Raw genomic sequence first — 15,424 nt, 5'->3', positions numbered from 1 at the left:
CTCTCTCTGTGCATCGGTGTCTTCATCTCTTTAATAAATTGTTACAGACTTAAAAGAATGACATGTATGTTAAATGTTTAGTGATTTTTGGCACTCTTTAGGCACTAAGAAATTGCCTTGTATCATTAATGCAACTAAATTTAAAACTAGCCAAATATTTGCTACAGCCAAATAAGAGGCTTAACAGCTTTTGTACATTTCTCTTTTATTATTTCCTCTATGTATCTGGCATCTTTTAGATTGGAACCTAATAATTGATAATTAAGGCAAAATTTGCTGCGTACCAAATGCCATTGTGATTTTTTTTTTCTTTTTACAGCCACACCTGAGACATATGGAAGTTCCCAGCCCAGGTATAGCTGGCAGGCTACACCACAGCCACAGCAACACAGGATCTGAGCCACATCTGTGACCCATCCTGCAGCTCAGGCAGTGCCAGATACTTAACCCACTGAGTGGAGCCAGGGATTGAATACCAAGTCCTCATGATTACTAGTTGGCTTTCTTGCCCCTGAGCCACAATGGGAAATCCACTAATGTGATCTTTTTAAAAAAATTTTTTTATGAATTTTGTTTTTTCCATTATAGTTGGTTTACAGTGTTCTGTAAATTTCTGTAGAGCAAAGTGACCCAGTCACATACATACATACATATATTTTTTTCTCACATTACCCTCCATTATGTTCCATCACAAGTGACTAGATGGTTCCCTGTGCTATACAGCAGGATCACATTGCTTATCTATTCCAAAGGCAATAGTCTTCATCTATTAACCCCAGACTCCCAGTCCATGTCACAATTTCCCCCTCCCCCTTGGCAACCACAAGTCTGTTCTCCAAGTCCATAAGATCCTTTTCTGTGGAAAGGTTCATTTGTGCCATATATTAGATTCCAGATATGAGTGATGTCATATGGTATTTTTCTTTCTCTTTCTGATTTCACTTAGTATGAGAGTCTCTAGTTCCATACATGATGCTGCAAATGGCATTATTTTGTTGTTTCTTATGGCTTAGTAGTATTCTATTATATATATAAACCATATCTTCTTAATCCCTTTACCTGTCAATGGACGTTTAGGTTGTTTCCATGTCTAATCTATTATGAATAGTGCTTCAGTGAACATAGAGGTGCATGTATCTTTTTCAAGGAAACTATTGTCCGGATATATGCCCAAGAGTGGTATTGCTGGGTCATATGGTATTCTATATTTAGTTTTCTGAGGTACCTCCAAACTGTTTTCCATAGCGGTTGTACCAATTTACATCTCCACCAACAGTGAAGGGGTGGTACCCTTTTCTCCACACCTTCTGCAGCATTTGCTGTTTGTTGGCTTGTTAATGATGGCCATTCTGACTGGTGTGAGGTGGAACATCACAGTAGTTTTAATTTCTATTTCTTTAATAATTAGTGATGTTGAACAATTTTTCATGTGCTTGTTGGCCATCTGTATATCTTCTTTGGAGAAATGTCTATTCAGGTCTTCTGCCCATTTTTAAATTGGGTTGTTATTTTGCCGTTGAGTTGCATAAGTTGTTTGTGTATTTTAGAGATTAATCCCTTGTCAGTTGCATCATTTGAAACTATTTTCTCCCATTATATAAGTTGTCTTATTTTTTAATGGTTTCCTTTGCTGTGCAAAATCTTGTCAGTTTGATTAGGTCCCATTGGTTTAATTTTGCTTTTATTTCTGTTGTCTTGGGAGACTGACCTGAGAAAACATTTGTAAGGTTGATGTCAGAGAATGTTTTGCCTATGTTCTCTTCTAGGAATTTGATGGTGTCTTGTTTTACATTTAAATCTTTTAGCCATTTTGAGTTGATACTATATATAGAAAACCCTAAGGACTCCACACAAAAACTATTCAAACTGATCAACGAATTCAGCAAAGTAGCAAAACACAAGGTTAACATTCAGAAAAGAGTTGCATTTCTGTATACTAACAATGAAATATTAGAAAAGGAATAAAAAAATACAATACCTTTAAAATCGCACCTGAAAAAATTAAATACCCAGGAGTAAAAGTGACCAAGGAGGTGAAAAATTTATGTGCTGAGAACAGTAAAAAAAAAAATTAATCAAGGAAATTCAAGAGGATTCAAAGAAATGGAAAGATATTTCATGCTCCTGGGTTAGAAGAATTACTATTGTAAAAATGGCCATACCACCCAAAGCAATATACAGATTCAATGCAAACCCTATCAAATTACCCATGACATTTTTCACAGAACTAGAACAAACAATCCAAAAATTTATATGGAACCATAAAAGACTCAGAATTGCCAAATCAATTCTGAAGAAAAAAAACAGGCAGGAGGCATAACTCTCCCAGACTTCAGGCAATATTACAAAGCCACAGTCATCAAGACAGTGTGGTACTGGTACCAAAATAGACAGGCAGACCAATGGAATAGAATGGATAACCCAGAAATAAACCCAGATGCCTATGGTCAATTAATCTTCCACAAAGGAGGCAAGAATATAAAATGGGAAAAAGACAGTCTTTTCAGAAAGTGGTACTGGGAAAATGGGACAGCCACATGTAAATCAATGAAACTGGAACACATCCTCATACCACGCACAAAAATAAACTCAGAACAGCTTAATGCAGTCTCAAACAAATCCTTTTACTTCTTTTGGCATTAGTTTTCTCGTGTTTCTCATGCTTTGCCCTGGTGAATCACCTGGTGAGGTTTTTAAACTACTGATGCTTCTTTCCCACCCTTAAAGATGCTCATCCAGTTGATCTGATATTTTATTTATTTACATATTTATTTATAAGTTTTTTAGAGTATAGATGATTTATAGTGTTTTCCCAATTTCTGCTGTACTTCCTAGTGACCCAATCATATACATGTACATTCTTTTCTTCCATCATGTTCTATCTCAAGATATTGCATGTAGTTTCCAATGCTGTACAGTAGGACCTCACTGCTTATTCATTCTAAATGTAACTAACCTCAAACTACATCTTCATCCCACTTCCTCTCCCCTCCCCTTTGGCAATCATGAGTTTGTTCTCTACATCCATGAGTCTGTTTCTGTTTTGTAGATAGGTTCATTTGTGCCATATTTTAGGTTCCAAATATATCATGTGGTATTTGTCTTCCTCTTTCTGACTTACTTCAATTAGTATGAGACTCACTAGTTGCATCCATGTTGTAGCAAGCGGTATTATTTTGTTCTTTTTAATTGCTGAGTAGTATTCCATTGTGTACATATACCACATCTTTTAACCCATTCATCTATCAGTGGGCATTTAGGTTGTTTCCATGTCTTGGCTATTGTAAATAGTGCTGCAATGAACATATGGGTGCAAGTTTGATAATTTAGATGCTATCAGTGGCTTTGAAAATAGTGTCAAATTTGAAAATACCTGGATCAGGTTATCTTTAAGACCTTTTCAGCTCAAATGGGAGTCTATAAATTGTGAATAGTCAAATATTTGGTGAAGCTATATTTTTAATATAGTTGTTGAATTGCAATATGCTTAGATAGGGCACAGAATTTCCAACTGGATCCCAAAGCTATGCTTACTGTTGCCTTATATACATCTTTTTCACATGTTTGCCTTATCTTTCTTGGCTTTTGAAACTGTAGAATTCTTAATTTATGTTATTATTTATGGTCTTTGTTTTAAATATATTCACTTACTATAGGGAAAGGCTTCATTTAACTTTTTAATTTTTTAATCATTTTTATTGTCCACTACTGTGAATGGAAACCATGATCTTATTCATCTGGAAAGACAGGCAGGACTGTGATACTAATTCTTGAATATAATATCACATGCTACCTTGCTTATTTGCTGCAAGTTGGCTATAAAATTGCCCCACACAGCTATTGTGTCTACTGCTGTATCAGCAAAGTAAGAAAAAATAAATCTGATATAGAACCTTCTGAAAATACAGAGATACTTTTTTTTTCTAATCTGGAAATTGCAGACAGGTGAAAAACTTCATTCTTTTCTTTCCATGTATAAGAATGTATTCAGCTGGAGTGGGGGTGTTGAGGTCACTAACTGCACTGCAACTAGCTTGATCAGTTGGCTGACTCTTGGAAGGATAATCACTTAGTAAAATTCATAAAGAGAAAGGAATGAGATCCTGGAATTGATGTGGAGCCCCTTTCAGTTTAAAGGATCTGGGCTAGTGCTCTCCACCAGTGATGAATGATTAGCTATTGTCCAATCTTCCTGAATGGCTGACAGTGTAATCTATAGCTCAGAAGTCTGCATGGATGAAGCATTTTTTGCTCTTATGTGGGGAAAATGAAAGAGTAAATCCTATGATGATCAAAGTAAATGATAGCTCATTCCATCTGTCTTGGCCCATTCAGTAATGTGACATGCTTCTCTTCTACTTAATTTTGATTTTAAAATGTTACAGCTTTTTATAGAAACACCTTAATTCTTCTTCCTATCCCAAGTTACTTCTCATGCTTAGCAAATAAAGCATACCAAATCTTTTACACCAGTACCTAGTAAAGATGAAAAGATCTCTTAGAATAAATATGAATCTGAGCTGTTTAAATGCATGACTTTTTACAAAGTCCCTTGTTTCCACCTTACATGAAGCATTTGTTGAGAGATTTGTAAAAGTACCTTCTCTTTGACGCCTCAGGTATTAGTAAATCTTACTATTCCATGGGCATCATTTTTCATTTTTGAATAGGATTTGGAATTTCTGCCTAGCAGTTGTATTCTATTCTCTAAAACCATATAAAAGGTCTAAGCACTCTTCAATGTGACAGACGTTTAAGTATTAGGTGGAATATGATAAATGTTTCAAGGTCTTTTTTAGAGTAAACACCCTCAGGTTGCTCATTCAGCCATTTGCCACATGTCATGTGTTTGTGCCTACCCCAACCCCAGTCACTCTTAATAGATGAGCTCTAGTTTCTCCAAAGACCCTGTGAAATATTTTTGTGGAAGTTAGGACTCTCTTCAATAGGTTGCCTGAAAAGCAATAGTGGAATGAGATTTTTGTCTATTTGTTTCTGGACACTATTGTTTACTGTCCCCTTAAATCTCCCTTGAAGGAGGGCAGAGAATAAATAAATGGCTGTTGTTCTATTTAACACAGACTTAGATTGCATTAGCTTTTTTTTTTTTTTTTTTTCTTGGAGGCCTCATTTTTTTCCTGTTCAGTGAACTCAATCTCCATGGCTGGTTAATTCTGTCACTTGAGAATGTCTTTCAAATGAACCAGGCTGAGTGCCAAACCATCGCATAGTCACAGTCCATAGCCCTACTCCCTGCCAGTCACCAGCCTCTAGACCCCTGCTTATAGGAGAAATTGAGACATGGTTTGTTCATCCCTTTCCCCAAAGGGCAGTCTTAAGGCCTTAGGCTGGTTTTAACTTTTTGGGATAACAGTTCTGAGTCTGCTCACAATGGCACTTTGACCTTGGAAAAGTGTTTCAACAGGACTTTTGTAAATCATTGTAAAGGTTAAATTGACAAAGTACTCTGCTCACATATTGATATTCGCTAGTATGCATCATGTTTTTTGTTTGTTTGTTTAGGAAGGTGAGTGTGTTATGACCTTTTTGGACTCATGGAACTGCCAAAACTTTTGAGCTTTAAGTGCTAGAAATACAACTGCACTTTTCTTTTTCATCTCCATTAATTATTTATCAAACTCATTTTTTTGTTTAATATATGCATTTTGTTTTTATTTTTTCCTTTTTTTCTTTTTATTAAAGTATAGTTGATGTACATTTTTTTTGGGAGGAATAGAAAGTCACTTTCTTTAACTGTCATATGATTTTAGACATGCATTTTGGTCCACACTGTATTATAAGCACACAGAAGAGTTTTATTATTGATTGAATCCTGTTATTTTTAGTAATAGGCTGGGGATCAGTGGAGTTTAGACAACTCAGATTGTGGTTGTGAAATCATGGTTTACACTAGAAGATAATGATCTAAGATCTTGAGATCATAAGCTGTTGTAGCTATCCAGCTTTGTACTAAGAAGTCCTTACATGTGTTCAAGCCCATAGCAATGTTGTATTTAAGTCCTTTGCTTTTCATTTGTCATATCTGGGCAAGGTCGCACATGTGGTTGGTGGTTGCTCAGTCTCTGGATCCCAGGACAGTGTCACAAAATCTCACTATGTATGTCTCCCATACCTACAGGTTTGTACTTCCTCCATTGAGTGTGGCATCCTTTTGGTCCATTCCAGATACAGGAAAAAAGCACTCCTCTGTAGAGTATTACAGACAGTTAGGGCTAATTGGTAGGTGGCATGGGGATAAAATATCCTCATTTTAGTGTAATAGTTTATAGCTACACCACCTGAGTTCAAATTCAGGTTCTGCCTCTTCCTCAGCATAATATTTATGATAGTGTGTATATTTCCTCAGCATAATTTCTCTGTAACTCAGCTTCCTCACCCCAAAAATGGATAAAATAATGGTACCTACTATGTAGCCTCATTGTCAGGATTAAATGAAATAATGTGAAGATGTTGGGGCAGGGTCCACACTTAGTTCTTAATAAATAATAGCTTTCACGTGAACTCAGTTCCCCTTTCTTGTATGCAGTATCACCTTAAGATATACAATGAAATGCGTATTTAATAGCTCAAAGCTGGAAATGGGCATTAGGAGTGATATATTTGATAATTACAGGTTAAATGTGTGTTTGTGTCACAGTTGATTCCTCTGTGCCTTTGGGGAGATGGATCAAGAAGGATAGTGATTTATGTTTTTATAACTTTCTATTTTAGTTAGCATTTGAATTAGACCATTTGGTAAACATGTCACTAAAATATCCTTTCCAAAATGGATACCAATCTGGCTAATGATAGTACTCAGCCATTAGCCTGAATGTCTTCCATCTTGAATTCTATTTACAGAAGTAGAGAAAAATTACCCATTGCTTGAGGAAGCAAGAGTCATTCAGGCTGACCTTTCTGTTGGCATTTGTTTAGGTCTTTCCGTTTTTCTGATTGACTCTTTGTCAGACAGCCTCAGTCCCTGATTGTTTTTTAAATGTTTATGTGCTCTAGTTCTGCACTTGTTTCAGATAGCTTTGCTGAGGTGCCACTGCTACTCCTGTATATATATGCAGGGTGGAAAGTGCGTGTGTTTGTGGTGTGATTTGTGTGATTGCAGCCAAAATGAAGCCTCTGTACACTGGCACAAATGAGGTCTTGGAGACAGAGTTTTGGGAGAAGGAGAAAGAACAACTTTATTGCTTTGCCAGGCAAAACAGGACACAGCAGGTTAATGTCTGAAAACCGTGCTGGAGGGGCTGTGGAGAAAAGGGAACCCTCCTGCACTGCTGGTGGGAATGTAAACTGGTACAGCCACTATGGAGAACAGTTTGGAGATACCTTAGAAATCTATACATAGAACTTCCATATGACCCTGCAATCCCACTCTTGGGCATCTATCCGGACAAAGCTCTACTTAAAAGAGACACATGCACCCGCATGTTCATTGCAGCACTATTCACAATAGCCAGGACATGGAAACAATCCAAATGTCCATCGACAGAGGATTGGATTCGGAAGATGTGGTATATATACACAATGGAATACTACTCAGCCATAAAAAAGGATGACATCTTGCCATTTGCAGCAACATGGATGGAACTAGAGAATCTCATACTGAGTGAAATGAGCCAGAAAGACAAAGACAAATACCATATGATATTACTTATAACTGGAATCTAATATCCAGCACAAATGAACATCTCCTCAGAAGAGAAAATCATGGACTTGGAGAAGAGACTTGTGGTTGCCTGATGGGAGGGGGAGGGAGTGGGAGGGATCGGGAGCTTGGGCTTATCAGACACAACCTAGAATAGATTTACAAGGAGATCCCGCTGAATAGCATTGAGAACTATGTCTAGATACTCATGTTGCAACAGAAGAAATGGTGGGGGAAAAACTGTAATTGTAATGTATACATGTAAGGATAACCTGACCCCCTTGCTGTACAGTGGGAAAATAAAATAAAAAAAAAAAAAAAAAAAAAAAAAAAAACGTGCTCAGCCTTGAGAAGGGATAGTAAAGGGTTTTATAGGTTTAGCTCAGAGACACAGTTACCAATTAATGTGTCTATATTATTCTCCATCCATAGATAGTTTCAGAGTCATCAAGTCTGGCATCAATTGGTCTGGTGATGGTTTCTGGTTTTCTTCAGGGTTATCATTCCTTGACATTTTCTCTGTAAAGAAGATTGCTTACAGGTGAAGGCGTGTTAGGAAGTGTTTCAATTACAAAAGAAAATTTTAGGTACAATATAACTCTAACTAGAAAGTAACCATTATACATGTATGTGTAACTGGGTCCCTATGCTATACAGTGGAAAAAAAAAGTATGTTGGAAATAACAATAAAAAATAAATTAAAAAAAGAGAAAGTAACCATTACTAAAAGAAAGCAGTTAAGCAAGGAAGAGATCATTTGTGAAAAGCTGAGCACTAGATGCAATGTAACTCTTAACTAGAAAGTAAATATTACTAGTAAGTTAGTGGGCCAATCAGGACATAACATAATGGAAACTGTTTTAAACAGCTTTTTAGCTGTAACAATATTTCCTAATCATTACCTCTTGAGTCAGCCTTTTAAGGAAAAGGAAAAGATTTTTACATCAAAACAGAAAGATTTAGGTTCTGGTACACAGTTCCAGGACTGAGTTTATGTGTGTTCATGGACACAGGAGTTGTACAGATTGAGGAATATGAGGAGACTGTGTACATATGTGGTGTCTGTTGGTGGAGGAAAGGCATAACTAGGTGAACTGTGTCTCTGTGTTTGCAAGTATATACCTTTGAGAGTATATACCAGCCACCCCTCAGGTTGATGTTTTCTTTAAACAGCTTATTTAAAGTTATTGCATATTTTTTCTTCCTTTGCCTCCCTTTTTTTCAGTCGATACGTTTTCCATTCCTCATCTTCATAAGTTTTTACCCTCTCAGATGGTACAAGCACTCAGTAATCTGTACCATATTCTCTTTGTCATAGGCTTGAAAGCCTCCTTGTATTTACCGGCAGAGGGTGTCACTTGATGGATCTACCTAGTTCCTCAATGATTCCATCCAAGACAACTAATGTTTAGCCAGGGCATATATAACTTCAGGCTTTCTTGAATAAAATATGCCTGAAACCTTGAATTTCAACACTTATCTATTGTTCCTTGATAAAGCATTTCTTCTCTGCCAGTTATAGCAGCTAGCTAGATCAGATACTTGAACTGCACCCCCTTTAATGGTGAGGAATTTGAGCCTTGTAAATTATAGTCAGAATTAGAACCTGGTGCTCTTTTCACATCATTTATATGGAGGTTTGGGGGGGAAGGAGTGTTCAGGTCAGACATGAGGAGGGGTCTATCCATAATATACTTATGTAATATTATTTTACATTCTAGCCCTTTCTTGGCTCCAACATTGTTGAGTCTTCCCCATCACAGGACCTAGTAGAGATCTAATGATTGATGATTTTCTCAGGGCTGGAGTGAGATGTATCCTTTCCTTTTTTCCTTGGCATTCCTTGGAGAATTAAGTCTGGGTAAAGGAGTTTTCCTTGCTTCGTACTTAGTACTCATGTTGACAACCTGCCCTGGCAAAATTAATAGATAATATTTGTAACTGTGGCAGGTCATGAACAAAATTTGTCAGTATCACTAAATATTCATGCTTTCTGCACCCCTTATATTCTGTTTACAATTTTAATAATTAAGCATCACAGAGCTCAGTTAGAGAAATTACAGCTGAGTTTATTAATGATAACAATTACGGATGTGAAATCATACAAGGTACAATTTGCATAATGCAAATAAGAGAATTAATTACAAATCTAGAGAGGGGTGAGGGTTCTACCTTGTCAGTGAACTCTAAGCACATGACATTCACACTAGGAAAGCTTTTTCTTTTGTCTGGCAATGTCATTGATCTACCAGGTATTTGTGGAAAGAGGTCAGCAACTTGGGAATCTAGAGGATATAGGCTAAAATGTGATTTTTTATATTTCACTTATGCAGTGACTTAAGGTTAAATCTAGTGACTAACAGATACAAAACCTTTAGAAATCCACATTCCTCCCCACACGTATTATCACTTAAGACTTATAACCCTAAGAGGAAAGAAAAGTCAGGTTTTGCTGTTGAGGGAATAAAGTTACACAAGTTAATGGGATACCTTTGTAAATGTCTCAGTTTATAAATAGTCCTGTAACAGGAATGGATATTCCCTTCTCTGGAGCTATAGAAGTGGGACTCCGGCATTGAATCTAAAATTTATGTAATATATTCATAATTTGGGGGTCTGGGGATGACACCTCACACTAGCTAGACCAATTAGATCTCTGGCAGGGAATAAGATAGAAACAAGAATTGAGATTGAGAATCGGTCTTTCCTTGTGATTAGACCCACACTATAAAAACTTGAGTTATCTTGTCTTCTATCAGACAGACTGGATACCCAAATTAAAAAAAAAAAGAGAATTGACAGGGATGAGAAAAAAGCAGATTCACAAAAGGAAGCAATAATGAAAGGAGAAATAGTCTCCTCTCATAGGCATGTAGTGCCTTTGTAACTTCTTTATCGAGGACTTCTGAGACTTTGTGTTCCTCCTCTTGGCTTCCATGAAGTACCAGTGGATCCTTGAAATAAACTACTTGTTTTTATTGCCATTACTTCAGGTAGCCTGAATATTTGTATCTTATTAGTAAATAGACTCTCAGGACAAATCGTTTGCCTAAGTCACAAAGTGAATGCATAGCACAGAGTGAGAGAGAACTCAGGTTTCTTTACCACTTCCCTGCAGTTTTTGCCATAGATCTGTAGCTCTTGCTTGTATTTCCCAGTGCTCATCCCCTATTCAGGACTCATCCAGCCCTGTCATGAGGGCGGAGCCCACTTTGGAGTTCTCATATCTCAGAGTCTGGGACTAGAGCAATAGACTTCACTTCTAGCATGTACAGATATACTTTATAAGAATGCTCCTTGATTCATTAAAATTCTACAAGAAGGAAACACAGCCAGCTGCCATTCTCCTTGCTCATCATCTTTCCTGGTGTCAGTCTCACCTCATTGCTTTTGGCAACGCTCTTGACGTGAGTGACATCAGCCAGAGCACAAATCAGGTAGCATCTGCTGAGGAGTGGGAAAAGAAATTGCAAACACATTTATAAAAGGGAAAACAGAATCAGGGTGACATCCAGGTTGTCTTCTTGATAATATGTTTCTGGGTTTATGTTTGGGAGAGATGGCTCCATTTTTTTGTTATTCCAATTTAACAGTTTCAAAGGCTGTCTCAAACCCTCATTTCAGAGGAAACTCAGAATATTGAATAGATATAGTGGTTATAATTAGGATGACTGTGTGGTCCAGTTTGTCCAGGATGATCTCAATCTAGCATGATTTTTAGTAGGACCCCTTTCCCTCTCAAACGTGCCCTCCTTGGTGATAAATTTAATCACCCTAGTAATAATCCCTACTTGAGGAACTATCCATCAGTGATACTCAGCAACTACTATACATGATCAAAGGTGGTGTGAGGTGTGTGTGTGTGTGTGTGAATGTGTGTGTATGCAAGTGTAAATGTAAATAGTTCAGGTCTCCTCCCTTAATTTACTTCCTTCCAGTTTAGGGAAGGAAGGAATAGAGCAAAATAGCACTAACTCCAGGGGACAAAATTTCTTAAAGGTAGGACTGGAGACTGCAAGCCAGTTGATTCTTAGTGTACTCTTCTTGTTGGAGACACTGTATGCAATTATGAGAGTCTGGAGACAGCTTGGGTTCACATCCCAACTATGCCATTTTCCAGCAATTTGACGATGAGAATAACTCATCTTCTCAAGCCTCTTGTTTCTCAGTTACATGTGTGGATGGTAACAGTGTCTTCCTTCGCGCTGAGGGTGTTGTGAGGATCGGGTTATATGTGGAAGGTGATTAACATAGTGTCTTATGGAAACTAAGAACTCAGTGAATGAGAGTTGAGATAGGAGGATGTCCTTACTGAGGTAAACATCCTTGGAATCAGCCCTTGTCTCTGTCTCTCAAACTCAGTGACATATTAGGGAGTGCTAACATAGCATCCCAGTACTGTAAGGCCCTGTACTGTTATCCAGCCCCATCCCTACCACTTGGTGGTGGATGGTAGTAGGTAAACAACGTTCCTTAGAATCATTCATCACATTTCTTCTCGACATTTTCAAGTAGAGTTGTGACAGCAAGGCAAACTGTGTGCTGTGGGCTTGGGAGAACAGATGGTGTCAGAAAAATCTAGCATGTGATGGAAAACATGGTATGTTCCTATTCAGCATAGGGAGGGGCAGGAACAGTGTGTACTGAATAATTCTCCTTCCAGGTGGTGAAGGTGGGAAGTAAAAGGAGATGGTGGGAATACCAACAGCACAGTCCTTCATGGAAAAGGTCAGGAGTGCTGCTTCTCTAGCATTTCTTCCCTAGGCCTAGAAAGATATTAAAAGTTGTTAAATGCCGCTTGAACACATGTTTCTTGGAAATACACTAGGAGCTCTTTTCATGAGCTGATTGAAAAGTTTGGGGGCATCTTGGGGCTTGTCCAAATAATATGGGCTCCTCAAAAAAACAAAAAGATTTAAAGATAAACCTATTTAAATTATTATTTATTACAATCATTTAAATTGATGACTAACTTTATTGAGTTCTATATGTCAGATCTGAGCCAAAAGGCTTGCTAAGTATTGTCTTACTAAACGTCTATGACCACATCGTGGCATTAATACTATGAAAATTCCCATTTTTCTTATAGAGAAACTGATTGAAAGAGGTCTAAGGGTCAAACAGCCTCTAGGAGGAGAGGCCTTCTACCTAGGCCAGTCTGAGTACAAATTTTATACTCTCGATCACTAGGCTGTATCCTATGATGAACTTGCCTTAAAAATAATAGATTATAGAACTAGGCAAACAAAAGATCTTTGATGATCATTGTGTTCAGATCACATTTCTGCTGGAAGGACATTTCTGCCTTAATTTTCTTCCTGTTCCCAGGAAGCCCCTACATTACTTGGGCTTTAACCTTACAGCTGGGTGGCTAGTCTTGCTTCACAAAGAAGATATTTTATTTTTTCTTTGGAAAACATCCCATGATTTTAGCAATACCAAAATGTCAGAAACTTCCTCCTGATCTTGAATCTAAGGTGGTGTTACTTAATCTAAGTGGATGATACAGGTAGATAGCTTATATTGGAATATAAGCTATTTTTGCTATATTGGGTAATAAAGTGATGCCTCACTTTTTTTTCTTTTTATTCTTTAGTCCTAGAAATATTTATCATGTGAATTCTCTATGCTAGGCTCTTTGCAGACATATAGAAGACACACAGCAAGGAAAAGAGACATAATAGCAAACTGCATTAGGTTTATTACCTGGCTTTTTCCTAGGAAAACAAAAAGATTATGAAGTCTTGCCATATTCAACAGTAGGTTGTATTAACTGCATTTTGCCATTCATCTATATTTAAAATTTAGTTGCTTGCATATGTTTCTAAATGTATCCACAAGCTGCCTCATAATAAAGTCACCAAGACCTCAGTAATGTAGTGTTTAATGGCTGATTGCCTTGATTCAGAAAGGTAAGAGGATTATAGCTGTGTTGAGTAACCCAGAATAAGTTGTTACATTTCTCCAAGCTTATTTACTAATTTATAAAATGACCCTCTGCCTTCCTTTCTCTGCAGGTGAGCCACAAATATCATTTTCCACATGAAGATGCCTCTGTCCCAGAGCTGAACAAGTACCTGGAGACAGAAGACTCTGAAGAGATGGTTTTGAAAAAGAAGGTTCGTCTCCTTTCCCCTTGTCCACTTTTGGGTGAGTCGCCTCATCTGCCATTAAATGAGAATGCAGGTCCATGTTCTGTCTGCCTTGATGATCACTGAATGTTTGGATCCAGTGATATGAATTTGAAAGTGCTCTATGGATACAAGGCTTTCTCGTTCAGTGGAGCTTAAATCTGATAGCTTTGTTGATAGGCATGAGATATCAAAGGGTGTGGTTATATTGCAATATTAAGATGGTTTCTTTGTGGCTTGTATGGGGCAAGAAGATGGTGATGGGAATTATTCTCAAAGTTCAGATTCCACTCTAACAAAGTGCCTTCTGTAATATAATTTCAGGTGAGTGACCAAGTTGAAAGGCGTGCATAGTCATCTATCAGTGCAGGAAACCTTCCATGCAATAAAATGAGTTGGTCCTCAACTTCTATTTCTCTTCCTTGTCTAGGAGAGACATCCATAGCTCCTGGCACTAAGTCCTCAAATCTGCCTCCAGATTGCAAAGTATGCTCAGCAGGGAGTTGTTCCCTTGTCAACAATGCACATTAGTACAGCAGTTGGACTGGAAGGAAAAGCCTTTGTCTATTAGGAAGCCTGCAGAGCTTGGTTGCTAGGCAACCCAGTGTGGAGGCAGCAAATAGTGTGCACCATGAGGGAATCCAGGGAGGTGGGCCTGTAAAAGAGGGAGAAGCAATTCTTTACTCAGAATCATTCTGAGGCAGGAAAAGAAAAAGCACTGCCTACTTATCTAGGTAAAGACGAAGTGCACACGTTGAATTAAGTTGTGCATTTTAGTGTCAAAATGTTAGGTTTCAGCACTCATAGGTAACTGTATTATCTGGAAAACTGGGTGACCTTGAGCAGGTGACTTTCTCCAGCTTCAGGTTGTGCAGCAAAAGCCAAGGAACCAAGTTTCATTAATTTCTCACTTCTACCCCTGAAGCCACCCCATGTATATATACCTCCTTAAATTAAAAAAAAATGATTCTAATCTTTTATATCCTATATTTATGTGAAAGGATGAATAGAAAAGGCTATATTACTGAAAACTCTGGAGTAAATGCTCTTTAGAATTACTTAAGCTTAAGGTTCTAAATAAAATGACTATTTCCCATTCCTAAACATAACTAAATATTTACATAAGGAAGAATGTGCCAAAATGCAGAAATAACGGGAGTTATCTTTCATATAGCCAAGCTTTTATAGTTCCTCTATTCCCAAATATATTCCTCACTAGACTGCCAGCAGATTTGAAAGATGCAAGACTTAGTACTTTTGGGAGAGTCAAGGCATAAACTACTCCTGAGTCACTTGGGAAGTCTGACATAACAAGTAAATATTCACTAATTCTCAGCCTGACAGTTTATTTGAATGCAAGGAAATGAAGCACCTCCCAGTAATATTTTCTGTGAAAGGCATCCATAGCGAGAACTGGGCTGAAGTTGGCACACGTTGGGCCACGAGTGTTGATCATTACAGAGAGAAGGCATTAGATGGTAAGATTTTCACATAGGCAGATAGAGATTTGAAGCAGGACTTCTAACTGAAATAGCTAAGTAGCTTAATAACCTTGGGCTGTTCCTAAATTATTTGATGCACAATTTATTCACCAGTACAGTATTAACAAGAATAGTATTTACCTCTAAGAGAT

At 37.6% G+C, this 15,424-nt stretch overlaps 1 long non-coding RNA gene across 3 annotated transcripts in view; it reads left to right on the top strand.

Annotated features, from left to right (window-relative positions):
- The window catches only part of LOC110257249 (uncharacterized), an 830,883-nt gene extending 816,128 nt beyond the window's left edge, over window positions 1-14,755 (top strand). For 2 of the 3 annotated variants that reach the window (XR_014831013.1, XR_014831009.1), the window contains exon 9: window positions 13,678-13,851. This is a non-coding gene — a long non-coding RNA (uncharacterized LOC110257249). Of the gene's footprint in view, window positions 1-13,677 lie in introns of all 3 variants that reach the window. The other variant, XR_014831014.1, reaches the window with a different exon arrangement.
- The last annotated feature ends 669 nt before the right edge of the window (window positions 14,756-15,424 follow it).

The sequence above is a fragment of the Sus scrofa genome, chromosome 16 (assembly GCF_054392235.1).
Source record: "Sus scrofa isolate SSC_HxYL_T2T_F1_AM1 chromosome 16, Sscrofa_HxYL_maternal_Yorkshire_Landrace_v2.0, whole genome shotgun sequence".
Lineage (NCBI taxonomy): Eukaryota > Metazoa > Chordata > Mammalia > Artiodactyla > Suidae > Sus > Sus scrofa.
This window is presented reverse-complemented; position numbering and strand designations above follow the sequence as displayed.